Source organism: Arachis duranensis, chromosome 9, assembly GCF_000817695.3.
Source record: "Arachis duranensis cultivar V14167 chromosome 9, aradu.V14167.gnm2.J7QH, whole genome shotgun sequence".
Taxonomy (NCBI): Eukaryota; Viridiplantae; Streptophyta; class Magnoliopsida; order Fabales; family Fabaceae; genus Arachis; species Arachis duranensis.
This window is the reverse complement of record NC_029780.3, coordinates 83033785-83038774: the sequence shown is the minus strand read 5'-3', so window position 1 is coordinate 83038774 and position 4990 is coordinate 83033785. Positions and strand designations below refer to the sequence as shown.

Here is a 4990-nt window from a genome sequence, read left to right as displayed (position 1 = left end):
CAAAAGATTGAGGACAACTTCCTATAGGCCTCTAGTAACATCACACTTTGTGAAAATGGGCCGGCTTCCATTTGCACAATTGTGATCTTACTAAAGAACACTTGCTCCATATTACACAGGAAAACCTAAGGCTCTGATACCACTTTGTCATGGCCCGAACAAAGCCATGACTGGCGCTCAAGGGACAAGTCCCTCAGCAAGCCAAAAGATCAAATTTTTAGAAAAATGGACAGAATCTCCTCTGTTTCTAGGACCTTACCAACATAAATATTAACTCCCTATATTAATAATAAACATCCATTTCCAAGGACTATATATATAAAGTTGATAACTAGAGTATATGATTAGATCCATAAGTCTTACATAACCAAATCATAATTACTACCTAAATAGTTCAAGATTTAAAATAACATAGCACACACGAGGATCCTGCCTGTGACATATGGAGCATTGACATAATCTAAATTTTGAGCAAAGGTTCCATTACATAATTACTTAGCCCTTGGAAAGAAGAATGGCTCACCAAAATGACTAAGATCTACTGAGGGGCAGGTGGAATGGAACCTGGAATGACTCCTGTATCTGAAAAACATGGAATATAATAGGGTGAGTTTTGCAACTCAGTGAGCAAACATTACATCTATAACCCACACGAGACAATACAAAGTTTACCTTGAAAATTATATTTCTTTCTGAAGATGAAGAATTCATATTAATTAGTTATACAAATAATTAGATAAATAATTAAGCGGATGAACTGAAATGGGAGTTCTCATTCCAGAAGTTAAATCAAATCAAATATTACACACCTAGGGCGGCTCTACCTCTAAGGGTAGCCCTTTCCTCTAGTGTGCCCGTATGGTATAACAGATCCAACGTGTGGCCTGCACGTTAGGCTAGCAACGCCCCTGCTAGCTGAGGTCTGAGCCAGATGCATCTAGGTTAACGTCATAACCGCCGTTAACTGCGGTTTTCTAGTCAGAGTCTCCCAAGCCAATCCAAACCAAATCACTTAAAAAAAATCTCTAGTGCTTATAACATACTACTAAATTCCATAGCAAATCAATATATATAAGATTGCATACTAAAATTTAATTAAAATTTAAATAAGTCAAATAAAAAAACATTTATACTTTACAAAATATATAAATATCGTCTCATGTGTATTTTTATAAAATTGTAAGTTTCACAAATCAATATTTATTTTCAAAAATTCAAAAATCACAATAATAAAATATTTTCAAACTCCAAAATTAATGATTCAAGATAGATATGGATAATAATATATTTAAAAACAATTATAGATATAATATCTACTCACAACTTGATTTCAAAGAACTGGAAGCAACTCTGAGCGCGTCAACGAGCTACCAAATGATGTCTAATAACTCTACAACTCTAGAAATATGACAATAATGATATTTGTGAGCTACTAATATTGTCAATTAACATAATCTTACTCACATTGACAAAAGCCCCAAATTTTCTAACCCTAATAACCCTAATTCGGATTTTGCTATACCCACAAGTATAGGGATGCTAAAAATTTGAGATATAGCTAATTATTGAGTCAAAGAGTTACCTTGAAGTCTCAATAATAACCAGAACTCAAAAGTTGAATACTTTCTTCACTAAATAGGTTGAAGCTCCATGATTTAGGGTTGTGATAAAAGAAATTTGAATGAATAAAATAAAGAAGAGAAGAGAAGGAGAAGGAAGTAAAATGAAAGAAGTGGATTTAATGATAGTGTATGATTTCAAAAAGAAGAGATGAGAAGATGGAAAGGGAGAAGAAGAAGAAGAAGAAATGAAATTGAAAGAAAAGGGAGAAGGTTTCGGGTGAAAGAAAATAAGTGGGGTTGGGGAGGGGGTGAATCATGTGACTCATTAAACCCCTCTTCTTTTTTTTTTTCGGTCATAACAAAATAAAATCTCTTGTTTGTATATTACATGTAGCTAAGAAGTAGACACGAAGATAGCAGTAATATATGCTTTAGCTCATTTGTCTGAAGTCTAATATATAAAAGTTAAATGGAAGTAATGCTAAGTTAGAAGTCTTGCAAAAATGGCATTCATTGAACAGAGCACCAGAGGAAGATAATACTAAGGTTCACCTTAAAATGCATTGATAGTCTACTCAATGAACACAGCAGATGTGCAGCCCAACGGGAATAGTATCACTTCATTGATGGACAGTACTTTAAGAAGCCATGCTTAGTACTAAAACATATGAAATATAATTAGGATGGTACTATCTCACCTATCAATAATTTTGAGACGACCACCAGATAACCACATTCCAATATCTCCTATATGCAACTATCCTTCTTCATTAATCACTTCTCTCCTGCTCAATTTAATCAAAATTCAAGAAAATCTTAAACGAACAAGGTAAATCTCATAAAAGATACAAAAATCTAATTGAAAATATTAAAAGAAATCACAGAACAAGCAAGGTGGTTACGTCTAAACTTCATCTTTGTAATAACCTTGAAAAATAATGGGACCCCTGACACATATTTCACCACGGGGATTGGGCTGATCATCAGATGAATAGTTTATCTCTAGAACATCCACAAGTTTTATCTCTGAAATAGAACAAAACTCTTAGCACTAGAACTCGAAACCCGCAATCCAAATAAAATTCACTTTTTAACATTCATTTCAGATTAGGCAGGGGCAGGTAGAAAAATTGTTCCAATCCCATATTTTTATTTTTATTTTTTTTCACACAGAACTTGATGATGTTCTGGGGATAGCATTTGATATTCAACTTACTGTCTTCCAATTCTATCTCCCCCCCCTCCCCAAAATATTTGACAAGCACAGCTAATTATTTAATAGTAAATGCATACAGTGAACAGTTACCACGCCGGACTATCTCTTACTAGTAAATGACAGATGAGAGTACCTTCCCAAGATATCCCCAAGCAATAGCTAGAGATACATTCAACTGTTTGATCAGACAAACATCCCAATGTCACCCAAAACTCATAATTGTCACCTTCAAGCAGCAAAGCTCCCACACACATTTTCTCTGGCAGCTGCCTACTATAACAATAAAGTTGAGAGGAGTAGAACAATAAAAAATACTGTTAAAGTAATCATACTAAATAGATTATATCATGCATCTAAGTCTCGTTCATAATCCTTGTCTAATGAGGTAATAAGATTTGAAGTTACAGCAATATCTGCATAAAATAGTTTCTCACTTGTTCTGCAAATTCAAATAACAATCAACTATCAATTAATCACCTACTATATTTCAATCCAAAATAATTTTATTCAATCTAACACTTTTACCTTCCACTCCTTAAACCAAAGCTTCTTTGTCAAAAGAGGAACATCTCCAAACTTTTTGTACGGTTTATCATATCGCTTCTTGATGATCTCTGTAATTTTCTGAGAACCAGGAGAGAAAGGTAACCAACTAATAATTTCATAAAGAATTGACAAATTAGAAAACTAAAAAACAGTTATAAAATCAACACACAAATTTATGAATATTTATAAAATAATATTTTAAGATTAAAGTAATATATATTTGACTAAAATATCGTTTACTAACTATATATTAAAAAGAAAATTAAAGATTATAGGTAAGTTTATCATTCTTGTGTGAAATCGTGTCCAACAAGTCAAAAATTTAGAAGAAGTAAAAAGAGAATGTATATAGATTGCAGAATGGTGAATCTCAAAGGAATAGAATGATAAATGAAATTATTAATTAAAAATTATTAAATATTTTAACATATTTAATTAAATTATTATTTAACGGTCTTAACTAATAACTTCTTTAATAATATAGGAAACGCTTGAGTATTTTCAATTTGTATATCATCAAGTTCAATTTCTGGGGTCTAATAATTATGCATGCCTAATTAAGAAACCAAATTAAATTAAATAAACTAAGGTCAGGAATGCATGCATTTGGCAGTATTTCAACCCGTTTGAGAGCGTAACATATATTACTATTACAATAACAAAAACAACGTGAAGTGTGTGGGAATTGATGATGATTTCCAAGTACTGATCGACAAACAAATCAAAGTATGGTGTGATAAAGATACGAACTAAAGTAATAAAATAAAATGGAAACTAGGTAGTAAGCTACACGGCAAGCTCTTTCATATATTTATAGTAAACGTCTGATGCATAAAAGTAATCAAAATATGAAATAATCATGTTATTATGTATAAGCAGAACAATCAATCCTCATCAAGTAATAATCTTACATATAAAATTAACGCCTAGTCCAACATTACTAGTCACAAATAATTAATATAGAAGACATGTATATAGAATTGGCCATCATCTTAAATTTCTGCAGAAAGCAACTAACCAAATCAAATTCTGCAGGGACAAATTCTAACAGAAGAAATTAAAAAGCTAAACCAAAAGGTTGTGTGGCGCAGCAATGGTCAATAATCTTTTTCTAAAAAATTTATAAGATATAACTCTGACTTACCTTTTTAACTATTTTGCAAATGCAGAGCAACCTTATCCATCAGAAAAATTTGGAACCTTTTAAGAAAGTAAACCTGATGCAGGAAGAAAACACACAATTATGCAGAAAGATAGTCCAGCTTGGTTACTCTATATAGAAAACCACACAATTATGCAGAAAACATTATTTCCTTATGTAAAAGGGGGTAGATTTTCATTTATTCTTAGAGCTACCTATAAAACTTGTACATGATAATAGAGCAAAATTAAAGTAGTGAAGGGCATTGAGAACTCAATTCATGCTTAAAAAATGACGTGTGATGATGCTAAAGAAATTAAGGAAAAGCATACGCTACTGCTAATGTTGATTAATATGTGTAGCTTGGTAAATTTGAATTTGGAGTAGAGTTATTACAAGATCCAAAAAGTAATAATGTGGAATGATATGATTAGTGAAACTAAACAGAAAGAGAAAATTAAAGCTAGGTAACTAGATATAGTGGGTAGTGAGTAGTGAGTAGATATAGTGGGTATCCGTATGAAT

The 4990-nt window shown here is 31.9% G+C and overlaps 2 long non-coding RNA genes across 2 annotated transcripts; both read right to left on the bottom strand.

Moving 5' to 3' along the window:
• Positions 1–421: 421 nt before the first annotated feature.
• LOC110275481 (uncharacterized) lies at positions 422–2567 on the bottom strand. The gene is made up of 3 exons (XR_008002613.1): positions 2490–2567; positions 2261–2347; positions 422–582 (listed from the first exon to the last, which is right to left on the bottom strand). It is a non-coding gene; the product is annotated as an uncharacterized LOC110275481 (long non-coding RNA).
• A 358-nt stretch (positions 2568–2925) lies between these two features.
• On the bottom strand, positions 2926–4579 carry LOC110275482 (uncharacterized). Its single transcript, XR_008002614.1, has 3 exons — positions 4469–4579; positions 3304–3402; positions 2926–3048 (listed from the first exon to the last, which is right to left on the bottom strand). It is a non-coding gene; the product is annotated as an uncharacterized LOC110275482 (long non-coding RNA).
• Between the last annotated feature and the right edge of the window lie 411 nt (positions 4580–4990).